The following is a 14,771-nucleotide window of genomic DNA, read 5'->3' on the forward strand; positions in this document are numbered from 1 at the left end:
TATGTGCAAATCAATCAATATGATACACCGTATTAACAAATTAAAGAAAACCATATGATCATCTCAATAGATGCAGAAAAAGCTTTGCACAAAATTCAACACCCATTCATGATAAAATCTCTCCAGAAAATGGGCATAGAGGGAACCTACCTCAACATAGTAAAGGCCATATATGACAAACCCAAAGCAAACATCATTCTCAATGGTGAAAAACTGAAAGCATTTCCTCTAAGATCAGGAACAAGACAAGGATGTCCCCTCTCACTACTATTATTTAACATAGTTTTCAAAGTCCTAGCCATGGCAATCAGAGAAGAAAAAGAAATAAAAGAAATACAAATTGGAAAAGAAGAAGTAAAACTGTTACCGTTTGCAGATGACATGATGCTATACATAGAAAATCCTAAAGATGCCACCAGAAAACTACTAGAGCTAATCAATGAATTTGGTAAAGTCACAGGGTACAAAATTAATGCACAGAAATCTCCTGCATTCCTATGCACTAACAATGAAAAATCAGAAAGAGAAATTAAGGAAACAATCCCATTTACCACTGCAACAAAAAGAATAAAATACCTAGGAATAAACCTACCTAAGGAGATAAAAGACCTGTATTCAGAAAACTATAAGACACTGATGAAAGAAATCAAAAATGACACAAACAGATGGAGGGATACACCATGTTCTTGGATTGGAAAAATCAATATTGTGAAAATGACTACACTACCCAAAGCAATCTACAGATTCAATGCAATCCCTATCAAATTACCAATGGCATTTTTCACAGAATTAGAACAAAAAATTTTACAATTTATACGGAAACACAAAAGCAATCTTGAGAAAGAAAAATGGAGCTGGAAGAATCAGGCTCCCTGACTTCAGACTACACTACAAAGCTACAGTAATCAAGACAGTATGGTACTGGCACAAAAACAGAAATATAGATCAATGGAACAGGATAAAAATTCCAGAGATAAACCCACACACCTATGGTTACCTAATCTATGACAAAGGAAACAAGAATATACAATGGAGAAAAGATAGTCTCTTCAATAAGTAGTGCTGGGAAAACTGGACAGCTATATGTAAAAGAATGAAATTAGAATAATACCTAACACCATACACAAAAATAAACTCCAAATGGATTAAAGACCTAAATGTAAGACTAGACACTATAAAACTCTTAGAGGAAAACACAGAACACGCTTTGACATAATTCACTGCAAGATCTTTTTTGACCTACCTCCTAGAGTAATGAAAATAAAAACAAAAATAAACAAATGGGACCTAATTAAACTTAAAAGATTTTACACAGCAAAGAATACCATAAATGAGATGGAAAGACAACCCTCAGAAAGGGAGAAAATATTTGCAAATGAAGCAACTGACAAAGGATTAATCTCCAAAACATACAAGCAGCTTATGCAGCTCAATATCAAAAAACAAACAACCCAATCAAAAAATGGGCAGAAGACCTAAATAGACATTTCTCCAAAGAAGACATACAGACAGCCAAGAGGCACATGAAAAGATGCTCAACATCACTAATTATTAGAGAAATGCAGATCAAAACTACAATGTGGTATCACCTCACACTGTTCAGAATGGCCATCATCAAAAAATGTACAAACAATATATGCTGGAGAGCATGTGGAGAAAAGGGAACCCTCATGCACTGTTGGTGGGAATGTAAACTGATACAGCCACTATGGAGAACAGTATGGAGGTTCCTTAAAAAACTAAATATAGAATTATCATATGACCCAGCAATCCCACTAGTGTGCATATACCCTAAGAAAACCATAATTCAAAAAGACATATTCACCCCAATGTTCACTGCAGCACTATTTACAACAGCCAGGACATGGAAGCAACCTAAATGTCCATCAGCAGAGGAATGGATAAAGAAGATGTGGTACATATATACAATGGAATATTACTCAGCCATAAAAAGGAATGAAATTGGGTCATTTGTAGAGACATGGCTGAACCTAGAGTCTGTCATACAGAGTGAAGTAAGTCAGAAAGAGAAAAACAAATATCGTATATTAACGCATATATGTGGAATCTAGAAGAATGGTACAGATGAACCAATTTGCAGGGCAGGAATAGAGACACAGACGTAGAGAACAGATGTGTGGACACGGGGGTGGGGGGAATGGAGGGGGATGAATTGGGAGATTGGGACTGACATATATACACTACCATGTGTAAAACAGATAGCTAGTGGGAACCTGCTGTATAGCACAGGGAGCTCAGTTCAGCCCTCTGTGGTGACCTGGATGGGTGGGATGGCGGGGAGGTCCAAGAGGGAGGGGATATATGTACACATATAGCTGATTCACTTCGTTGTACAGCAGAAACTAACACAACATTGTAAAGCAACTCTACCCCAATTAAAAAATTAAAAATTACAAAAATTTTTAAAATAAATAAAAATATTGACTGTTTAATATTTCTAACCCACAGGATATTTTTCTTCAGTCCGATTTTTGGTAAATACTTCACTATTAAAAATTCAACTAAAGTTCAGAGTGACTGACATCAAAAGATAATGTTCCTTTACTAATTGAATCCCACATGGAAATCTTACTTTTGACTCTTCAGTAAAATAAAACAGATTGTTAATATATATTATCATATGAACTTGCTGGTATAAAATAACAATATTGAACATTTAAAGAAAGAGCAAGGATGACAATGATGAAGGAGATAGTGAGAATAATAATAAGGAAAAAATTAACAACAAAAAACCTTGGATTTAAGACTTATCTTCCATCCAAAATGCTAGCACAACAGAAGCAATGCCTTTAAAAATCAGATAAACAGCCAACATAAACTCCTGGTAAACTAAAACTATTTTTTCACTTTTAGAAAACTATGATATATAGAATCTATTTTTTTAACATTAATCGTTTATAATTTCCTCTAACTGAAATTAAACTCTATAACTAATGTCAAGTGGTTAAAATGAACTAGACCCGATTAACTGCCTATATAATGCCATAAGTAACTCAAATTTTACATAAAAGATTATTGGCTTTTTAAAATCTGCAGCACTGATTTAAAATGAGTACAACCCAGTTACTTGGGGTTAAAAAATCCACTGCCAGATATATACAATTATATTACATAAATAACAAAAATACCCCAGAACTTGCCAAATCATGTTCTTAAAACGAGATTTTAAAATTCTACAGAAAATGATAGTAAACTAAAAGATAATCTACTATAGGTCCTTTCTGAATGTCCCCACAGGATACTTAGAACACAAGTACAGAAAAGAGGGATACAGCTTGACATCTGACTAAAAGCCGCTGTGCAAACTGGGGAAGAACAAACTATACACCGTGAGGATTAAACTCCTTTAATTTCTTTTCTCTGGTCGTAAAAGAGGCACCCTTAACATAGGTTAAGTGTCTATGTAAAAAGAAGCATAAAGAAATCTGTTGGGATGGGAGGGACTGCAAGGCATCCATCAACATTTGTTTGAAAAGACCTGCCAGGCTCTCAGGAGTTACACTTAAATAATGTGACCCTTCTAGACAGGACAATAAGGAGACAGATTAGACCTTTCAAGGGGTGATTCATCCTCGGACACATGGTGAGACGGGATCCAATATACAGCTTGGATCCTGCAAGTTTGCTTAAGCGTCTGGGCAGTTCTTTCTGTAGCCCCGAAACTAACTAGCGGGTGTAAAGCACCTACAGTCCCTGGAAGCACTTGGGGAGGCTCCAGGCCCAGCGGTAAAATGCAGGGCTCTTCCAGGCCGACCCCCAACCAACAGCGCCTGCTCTTCTCCTCTTGCCTGAGCGGAGGGCAGCTCCCAGAGCAAGATCTGCAGGGTGCTTACGCACTCACCCTTCCACAAGACCTATTGTCTGCCTGAGATTTTGAAGAAAACTCTTAAACCTGAGTAGTCTAATGAAACAATGAAAAGCAGATATTAAAAGAAAAGTAGCTCGCCTCAACACTAGAGGGGACCCAATGTGAAAGTGAGGAAAGATGGCATTCTACACTGGCGACTCTTTTCCAGGTGTGTGACCCTCCTGGGGTTTTTCTCATCGGTTCTAAACTCGACGCCCACCCACACACTCCAGGGCCGGAGTATAAAGCCAGAGGGTCCTTTGGGGCCCAGACAGTTACTGTATCAGTTACAAGAGCTTCGGGGGACCAGTATTTTACACATCCACCCTTTTTAATACCTCGAAAGGCTCAAAATCAACTCCCCCCACCCCAATCAGGTAGCTGCCTTCTGCAGACGGCGTCTTTCCTCTCTTGCAAATCCACCACTCTCCCTGCATTGGACGGCACGGGGAAAAGGCCACAGGCAGGTGACCGGACCGCACTCCGCATGGCCCGGGGCGCGGGAGGGACTCTTCCCCCTCTGCTCTCGGTGAACCTGGCGCTGGCTTCACCGGAGGAGGAGGAAGCACCTCCCGGTGGGCGAGGGCGCTGTGCTTCTTTCTCCCTCCTTCCTGCAGATGGAGGCGGGCGAGGAAGGCGCCGGTTCCAAGGCCAAGAGCCCCTCTGCTCTCACAGCAGACAGGCGGGGCAATGAAGCCACAGAACGCCCCGTGTGCTTCTGGAAAAGGGGAAAGGAGGCGAACACGCAGGTGCTACTGTTTTCAAAATACTGTAAGATTCTAACCTGGCCGCTAGTACGTGATATTTTTTTGTACACACAAAACCTGAAGAGAAATGGGTTTCCAGAAACTTTACCCATTGACAAATGAAGTTTAAACTCCACCCTCTCTTCCAGAATCAAGTCTGTGTCCCCACCGGCTAGAAGGCAGTGTGGTAAAATGTCCTACCCTGAATGAATTTATATTCAAGTTGCTTTCCCTCGGTAGCTCCTCGCTGTTGCCTGGAAACAGGAAACCCTTCCCACCTACATGCTTCCTGACTACTCCCCCCACTCCTCTTAACAGTGCAGTAAATGTACCTGGCCATGCTTCTAGATACTGTTTGTCTTAAAGAAGAGCTGAGTCTTTTAAATAGAGCAACGGCAGAAATTTTGCCATTCACTACCCAAACAAATTAGTATCGAACACTTGAATTACTTAGAAGAACAAAAACAAAAGGCACTTTACTTAGAAGCATTTAAAAATGGTGAAGGTTAAATATAAATTTATTAAAACAAGTGTGTCAAATAAAAACAGAAGTTAACCTGAGTTTTTTAACCTACTGTTTTGCCTCAATATTTCTTTGAAATCCTGTGTTCTTGGGGTAAGGGAGGACACCATCTCTTAAACAGCTCCCTATGCTGAAATGATCACAGTCACCATGGCGCCCCCTAAACTTCAACACCCAGATCACACCAGTTGCTAAGCCCTCGTGTAGTCTAGTTACCTATTCTTCACTCATTTGGGCTTTCCTTTCCACTCCTTTTGCTATCACTGAACGTTAGCTCTGAACGGATTTTCACTGAAGATTATTGCAGCAACAAGAGCTACTGCTATTATTATCAATTACTTAGAGAATACCATATGCCAAGAAGGCATTTACATGTTTTAATCTCACTATTTCTCTCAAAAGTCAATGAGGCAGGTACTATTATTATCCCACTTTAAAGATGAGGAAACTGAGATTTAGAGAGTTTAAGTAACTTGCCCAAAGTCATGCACGCTTAAAGTAAGCCTCAAGTTCCTCTCCTGGGAAGACAGAAGTAGAACATCTTTATCTTCCAACGTTTCCTTCTGTTCCTACTAATTTTTGTTGGGAAAAATTGCTTTGATAAATTTTTAAAATTTTAAATGTTCATTCACTTCCTTGCTAGGTGAATCACATTGTGTTTTACACTCACACCAACAGTACCACACAATGGTCCACCCCCTCCCTTTAGAGAGGAACAGGTGTGTTAGAGATCTTTTTTAGTATTTTAATTAATGGGATTTATGGCAACAAATTTTATGTGCCTTTCAGAGATGCAGTAAAAAAAATAAATTTGTTCTTGTGATTTAATGTTTATAAAGAGCGGTGGGAGAATAAAAAGTCATAAGAAAAGTTTTGCTCAGTCCCTTGTAGCCAAAGACCCAAGACCCTAATAATAAAACAAAATTCACAGGGTAAAAATAACTAACCAGATAGATAGACAGACAGACAGATTGATCGATGGATCAAGCCTCATAATGTTGACTTGTACCTAAAGCAAAACTGAAAACTAGAAACTACCCCAAAGTTAGTGAATTGGTGAGGCCATTAAGTTGAAATTGCAAACAAGTTACTGAGAATTTCTAGTTAACATATTCTTTGGCTTTAAAAAAGTCAATTATTTATTCAGCAAAATGTAGGTAGTGTTTTGATTCTTAAATGTATTGAAGGGCTTCCCTGGTGGCGCCGTGGTTAAGAATCCGCCTGCCAATGCAGGGGACACGGGTTCGATCCCTGGTCCAGGAAGATCCCACATGCTGCGGAGCAACTAAGCCCGTGTACCACAACTAGTGAGCCTGCACTCTAGAGCCCACGAGCCACAACTACTGAGCCCACGCGCCACAACTACTGAAGCCTGCACGCCTAGAGCCCATGCTCTGCAACAAGAGAAGCCACTGCAGTGAGAAGCCTGTGCACCGCAACGAAGAGTAGCCCCCGCTCACCGCAACTAGAGAAAGCCCACATGCAGCAACGAAGATCCAACTCAGCCAAAAATAAATAAATAAATTAAATAAATTTATATTAAAAAAAATGTATTGAAGAAATCACTTATGCATATGCCAACAAAATCATAAAATAGCCATTTAATTCTAAGCAAACACCATAGGCAGGACTGGGTTCCAGTTGTAGCATTATGATTTACAAGCCACCTCAACCTCAGCACATCCCTCAGATGGCCTGAACCTCAGTTTCCCCACATCTACAAAGATAACAATGGCAACCCTGACTTTACTATAGGTTGTTCTGAAAATCAAATGAGAATATGGATAGGATCTAAAAATATAAAGTTAGTTTTTCTGAACTATATATTCCTTGGTTCTCATCACATTTTAAATTGTCAAACATACAACAGAAAGATTTGAAGTCAGCACTTCTCTAATTTCTGGCATACATGCTTCATTTATCTACATTTAGAAAACCTGCTTTACCATTTTTATTAACTTTCGAGATAGTACGCTATTCAAGAACTACATGCCTATTAAAATTATTTAAATTAGACATAATTACCCAGGGAAATTAATACAACGACCAGTACTGCGTGTGCAGTTATTCAAGATATGATTGTTACTTATGAAATTTTCAGCCATGGAAATTGTATTCATCTAGAGCCAAAACCAAAAAGCTAAGAGAAATGGACAGATGATACAGTATTTCAATAAAAATTAGTATTACAACTAACATAATCCCATATGGTATTTGTTCAGACTACAGATATCTACCCCCATCAGGTGGTCAGTGTAGGCAACACTGGTGGCAATTTTGCCAAAAACTGAAATATTTGTGAGCTGATAGGATTTGGGTTTCTCTTTTCCTAAATGAAAACCTAGGCCACTCACTGCAAAATATAGTCCAAAAACATCTTATTCACCAGGACAGTGATAAAATCAAGCAAGTCTTAGATAATCAAACTGTCCCTGAATACTGGCAACAAAATGAGAGAATACCAAATAAACCTGAATTGTTATCATTAAATGTTTTTAAAATTTACTATGGTGCATAATTTGATACACAACTAAATAGTGTATATGTTCATCAAGTGGTGAGGTGGGGAGAGGAAAAGGGGAATACAACTGAGGGTGTTACTATTTTTAATTCAAGTTGTTTACTTAAACAACTAATGAGGAAAGAAAATTCTTTACAAGAAACTTTATCAAGTTCACTGAGACAAAAATGTTTTTAGGCCTAGATTATCCAGGTAATGATCCTGGTTTTTCCACTAGAGTTTATAAGGATACAAATGGTGAATGTCTAACTGCCAGCCTTTTTGTGGGTTTATGTAATTCTTTGGTTCCAATACACCTTTCATTTATCCTTCTCTGTTTTTAAGCGTGAGACCGTTCTAATAACCAGTGGTCAGATACCTGGGGTGTTAACCCTATGTGGATATTTGGACCGCAGCGACTATTATAGCACCTCTCTAACCCAGGAAGTCCACTCGAGCTGGTTTACACTGCCCTCTACAGCCTTGAGTCATTCCTTCTGAAAAATAAATCTGTCTTTTTGTAATGTGGAAGGACAACACAGAACAAGGGGTCAAGAGAGATTCTTAAGCATTCAGTTTTCATCTCTAAATCACATTAATAACGGTGACTTGAAAGCTGAATTTTTAAATATTTGTCACATATGTTTTTACCCATTTTTATTCATCACGCTCCCAATGAGGAATTTTCCTTATTTCATTTCAACAAACAATTACTGAGTGCTTATTATTATGCATGACACTGTGCTAAGTGTTAGAAGTACCAAAATACCTATGATGTGATCCTTTATTCTTCATAATTTCCAAAGAGCAGCCTAAGATTTATTTAATAGATAATAATTAAAGATATGTATGTATTTGAAATGACATTTCTTGAAAGATCAATCTAAGGCTGCTATATTGCGAAGAAGAGTAAAACAACCTATACCCAATTATAACTTACTATAATGTTATCTTGGAGTAAAAGAATGTTGGGTTTGAATCTAGAGTCCTCTATCAGCTGTGTGATCATGGATAGTTACTTAACTTTCTGGATCTCAATTTTCTCATTTATAAAATGGGGATGTTTGTAATTCTTACCTCCAGTTTTTGGCAAGAATAAGTGATATATCCTTGAAACCATATTGCCTTATCATAATTAGTGTTCAATAAATGATAGCTCCTAAATTATTTTTATTACCCACATGTATTTTCCAAACCAAAAATGGAAACACATAAGCTGAAAAAATGTTAGTGTATTTATGAAGACAATGAGAGAGGAGATTTTAAATTAGGACTGTCCCAAAAAACCAAAACTGTATTTCCTCTTAAATCTACTGAAAATAGTCAATAAAACTGTACCTATGTTTAATCTGTTTTCATTTTTAAAGCCTACATAATATTTTCACAAATATATTTATTATTTGTATCTCAAGACATTCTCAGCTTATACAAGGATACCAGATGATCTGACTAATAAATCTTCAAGGAGAATACTTCTTAATCTCCATAAGACATATTTGATTCTTTTTGTTGTTATTTAATCTATGTACATTATTAAAGGAACAAAATTGTGACACATTGAAAAACAGTTGTAATAATGTAGGTTAATCATTGTGAATATGATCTTATTCCTATAATAAGGGTGTAAGACTGAACAGAATCTTTTCATTGTTTCTACTTGGTTAATCTTTTAATAACTAAATTGGGATAACATTAAAAATTAGTATATGAGTTGCATATTTGCTCAAAATTTTAAAATAAGCCAAAAATACATGAATTGGTATACTGGTAGTAAATTAAAGGCACTGACTTCTTTTGAATTCACAATTAACAAACAGTGTGACATTTAATAAATCAATTGATGAATTTTTGTTGTTTTATATTCTGTAAAATGGGCCTCTTACTATAACAGAAGTAAATCAATATAATATTTCCCAAAAAAGATTAGCTTTCCCAGTCATACTTCGATAAATATAATCGTTTATTTCAATGGTTGATAATTTAAATGTTACTTTAAAAAAATCAGCCTGTTCACACATTTGTATATTAAACACTGAAATGATTATTCCATATTGATAGTAATTTTAACGTTTTTTTAAGAAGAATTTGTAAACATACTAACAATCAGAAGACTACAAAGAAAGGAGGTAACATGTTGAGAGTTTACTGTAATTATAAAGCATTTAAAGACTAACATACAATTACTTTTAACACATGAAGATCTCCAATCCATTTCAGGCATTTTTGGCTTCTCTGAAGAGTAACAATCTCAGTAAACTAGCCCTTTGATGGGCACCAACTGTCTCAAGACAATGTATTAAATAAGTTTTTAATTATTTGCTCTTATTTAAAAAAAAATAAATGACTGTCACAAATCCGTTCACTAGGAATTACTGAGAAGTAACAAAAGGACCAGCTGAATACTGCAATTCCAGAAAGTTCAGGCAACACAGAATTTCCGAAGTAGTCACCAGGACACAGTGGTTCTGTTCAGAAATAACTGTACCATCCAAGTGTACTTTCTGGGTAATATTTTCAGTCTCTTAGTCTAGCATGATATAATTTCCCATAACCTTTATTTACCCTTTTATATTATGTTGCTAAATGACTTCTTCCCAAAATCAGTACATTATCCTTTCAGAAAGAGCAAATGCCCTGCACAGTAAATGGCAAACAGGAGAGAAACTGCACCAGTGGTGTGTAGCTCAACTAACATATCCCAACAAGTGGATTAAATGATGCACGCACACACACAGGGACCAAACACTGAGCAGGGGGGAAAAGAAGAACAAAGAAATTACTCTAAATAAGAAACACTGTCCAAGGTAGGCCAAACATACCTCTCTTAAAAATACTGTTTACTTAGTAAGTTTGAGAAGCCAGTAGAACCAGTGATCAAAGATTTGCTTAAGGCAATGAATTTCAACAACTAGAACAACATGATCAGCTGCTTTCAGGGGAATAAGATACAAGAAACTATCATATTTAGGATATTTTCTTAGGTTTGTTGAAAAGGAATTGCTAACTTAAATGAGGTAACAGTTGTGAGTAAAATAACCTAGTACAGTTTCTGACATGTAGTATCTAGTAAGTTAGCTAATAGTATTACAATTACATAATTTCATCCCCACACCAAGATAGCACAGTGATATTTTATCACAATTTTGCCAGAAAATTGAAGCTTAAATAAAGGCATCAAGTAACCAGCCATAACACAGTTAACTGGTGGTCAAACAAGATGTGAACACAGGCCTGTATGATTGTTGAAAGCTATATGCTTGTATCAGACATATACTTTACAGGTGTTTCAAAATCATCTGTATATATATAAAAAGAACCTTAAATCCTGGAAATGAAACTCTGGACCTCCTGGAAATGAAAAATGTATTTACTGAACTAAAAGACTGAATATGAATAGTAGGATACCACTAAAAGAATACCACTGAAGAAGGAGTTAGTGGGCCAAAGATTTCTTCAGAATGCAAAAGAAAAGGATAAAGAAATAAAAGGTAAAAAAAAAAGAAGTTTTCAGACACAGAGACCCAGAGGACAGATCTATTTTTCATTATCTATTAGCAATTCCAAGAGGTGAGAATAGAGACTGAGGGAGAGGCAATATCTGAAAATAGAGTATTTGAGAATTTGACATAATTGAAGAACGTAATTCCGAAGGAATAAGGCTTCACATTGAAAGCAGTCACTCACTGAGTACCAACTGGGATAAATTAAAAACAAAAACACACACATCAAAGAGAAATTCTGAGTAACAAGGATAAAGCAAAAATCTTTAAAATTATCATAAAAAAGAAAGAAGACTTATCCACAAAAGAGATACCAAACTTCCACTTTAAATAATAATTCAGGGGGAAACTTGTCTTTATCAACCTAAAAGGCTGAAAACAGAGAACGGGGGAAAATAAGAGCATGCTTAAGTTCTTCTCTTATTCAGAGAAAAGCTAGATACCTACAACTCCAGACATTATAAGAAAAACATGTTTAAATACACATGTTAAAAATATATTGTGGGGCTTCCCTGGTGGCTCAGTGGTTAAGAATGCAGGGAACATGGGTTTGAGCCCTGGTCCGGGAAGATCCCACATGCTGCAGAGCAACTAAGCCCATGCACCACAACTACTGAGCATGCGCTCTACAGCCCGCAAGCCACAACTACTGAGCCTGCGCTCTACAGCCCACGAGCCACAACTACTGAGCCTGCGAGCCACAACTACTGAGGCTGCATGCGCCTAGAGCCTGTGCTCCACAACAAGAAAAGCCAAAGCAATGAGAAGCCCACACACCGCAACAAAGAGTAGCCCCATCTCGCCACAACTAGAGAAAGCCCGTGTGCAGCAACGAAGACCCAACACAGCCAAAAATAAATAAATAAATATATTAAAAAAAGAAAAAAAATATATATATATATTGTGTGTGAAGGTGGGGGAATTGGAGGGAGGGGGTCAAAAGATACAAACTTCCAGTTATAATATAAATAAGTACTGGGGATGTAATGTACAGCATGATAACTAGTTAACACTGTTGTATGGTATATTTGAAAGATGCTAAGACAGTAAATCCTAAAAGTTAAAGAACTTTTTTTTCTTTTTTTGTGGGGGGATCTATATGAGATGATGGATATATTAAGTCAACTAAACTTACTGTAGTAAACATTTAATAATATATGTAAGTCAAATCATTAATGCTGTATACCTTAAATTTGCACAGATGGGCTTCCTTTGGTGGCGCAGTGGTTGAGAATCTGCCTGCCAATGCAGGGGACACGGGTTCGAGCCCTGGTCTGGGAGGATCCCACATGCTGCAGAGCAACTGGGCCCATGAGCCACAATTGCTGAGCCTGCGTGTCTGGAGCCTGTGCTCCGCAACAAGAGAGGCCACGATAGTGAGAGGCCCGCGCACCGCGATGAAGAGTGGCCCCCACTTGCCGCAACTGGAGAAAGCCCTCGCACAGAAACGAAGACCCAACGCAGCCAAAAATAAATAAATAAATAAAATTAAAAACAAACAAAAAAAAAGAGTCAATTTGTATTTGTAACCTAAAATATTTATGCCTCTAAAAAAAAAAAAAAAATTTGCACAGAGATGTACGTCAACTATATCTAAATAAAACTGAAAGAAAACAAATAAATAAACAAACAAGCAAACAAACAAAAGTGATCACGAAGTAGGAAAGAAATGTATGCTATTCAAACCAGCAGAGCAAATAAAGAATAAAACAAAGAAATGTGATCATTCCAATGATAGTATGGAAAATGGAAACAAAGAGAGGGTAATATAAAAAAATTAGCAGGTGTAAGTCACAGTAAATATTAACACACTGTCAGAGACATGCTCAGACTAAATTAAAAAATAAAAATCTATGTCCACATCCATAAAAGACATCCTAAAACAAAATGACACATAAAGTTTTAAAATTCAGGGATATGAAACTATACAGCAGGCAAATGGAAAGAGAAAGTACATATAGCAACAGTGACACCAGACAAAAAAGAAATCAAGGAGAAAAATCATTAAAAGGGAAAAAGAAATATTTACATTACCAAAAAGAATAATCTTCCAAGAGTGAATAAGAGTTACTGATTCTTATACATTTAACAACAGTTTTTGAAATATAAAAAGAAAACATTTTCAAATAGCAGAAATTAACAAATCACAATCAAATCACACTGACAGACTTTAAAATACCCCTCTCAGAAAATAACAGATAAAGTAAAAGAAAAATAATGTTATGAAGGATAGGAATAACATATTCAAATTAACCTAACGGATATAATATTAACCTAACAGACATTTTATATGTAACACTCTGGACTCCACATAAAAAGAAATCACATTCTTTTTGAAGACATGAAACACTCAGAGACTGATCATATAGTGGACAGCAAAGGCTAAATTAACAATTCCTGGGGCTTTCCTGGTGGTGCAGTGGTTAAGAATCCACCTGCCAATGCAGGGGACACAGGTTCAAGCCCTGGTCTGGGAAGATCCGACATGCTGCAGTGCAACTAAGCCCATGTGCCACAACTACTGAGTCTGCACTCCAGAGCCCGCGAGGCACAACTACTGAGCCCGCGCACCTAGAGGCCGTGCCCTGCAACAAGAGGCACCTGTGCACCGCAATGAAGAGTAGCCCCTGCTCACCGCAACTAGAGAAAAGCCCGTGTGCAGCAACAAAGACCCAATGCAGCCAAAAATAAAATAAATAAATAAATTTTTTTTAAAAAAATTCACTTAAAAAAAAAAATTCTAAATATTGTTATCCTGCAGGCCACATTCATTAACCTAAATACAATAAGGTATGAAATCAATTAACAAACAAAATAGATAAATTAGGAGTTTGAGATTAACATATCACACTACTATATATAAAATAAACAACAAGGACCTAATGTATACCACAGGGAACTATATTCAATATCTTGTAATAACCTATAATGGAAAAGAATCAGAAAAAGAATATGTGTGTATATGCATGTGTGTGTATAACTGAATCACTTTGCTACATACCTGAAACTAACACACTGTAAATTAACTATAGTTCAATTTTAAAAAGGTTAAAAAAAGAATATGCAAAAGAAATCAATAATAAAATGACAGCCAAAACAAATTTAACTGGGAACTTTAAACTATTTCTAAAAGTAGTGTATTGGTTAAAGAGCAAATCAAAGTGCAATTTTTTTATATTTCAAACTGACAATGACTGCACTACATAAGAAAAACTGTGAGATGTCACCAAAATGGTACTCATTGAAAATAGTGAGACAAATGACATTTTAGAGACAATTAAAGTTTGAAAATAAATGAATTATTTCAAAACAAGCACTAGAAAACAAGAACAAAAAAGAATCAATTAGAATAAAAGTTAGTAAATGAGAAATACTAGAGACAGAGAAAAATTAAGCATTATAAGAAAACACTAAGAACAACTTTATACCAAAAACTTTAAAGTCTATATGAAATGGATGGCTTCCTAACAAACTATAACTTATCAAAACTTACCAAAGAACAAGCAGAAAAACCAACACCACACTAACCAAGGTAAAAAAATTAAAGCAACTGGCCGAAGGTCTACATCCTCAAAAAAGGGACTAGCCTGAGGCAGTTTTATAGGAGCTCTAATACACAAGCATTCAGAATAAG

General features: G+C 36.5%; 1 protein-coding gene across 5 annotated transcripts in view; it reads right to left on the minus strand.

Annotated features, from left to right (window-relative positions):
- Positions 1-14,771, minus strand: part of BBX (BBX high mobility group box domain containing) — a 282,163-nt gene that overhangs the window by 224,583 nt on the left and 42,809 nt on the right. The window lies entirely within an intron of this gene.

Source organism: Balaenoptera physalus (genome assembly GCF_965194825.1).
Source record: "Balaenoptera physalus genome assembly, chromosome: 4".
Classification (NCBI taxonomy): domain Eukaryota; kingdom Metazoa; phylum Chordata; class Mammalia; order Artiodactyla; family Balaenopteridae; genus Balaenoptera; species Balaenoptera physalus.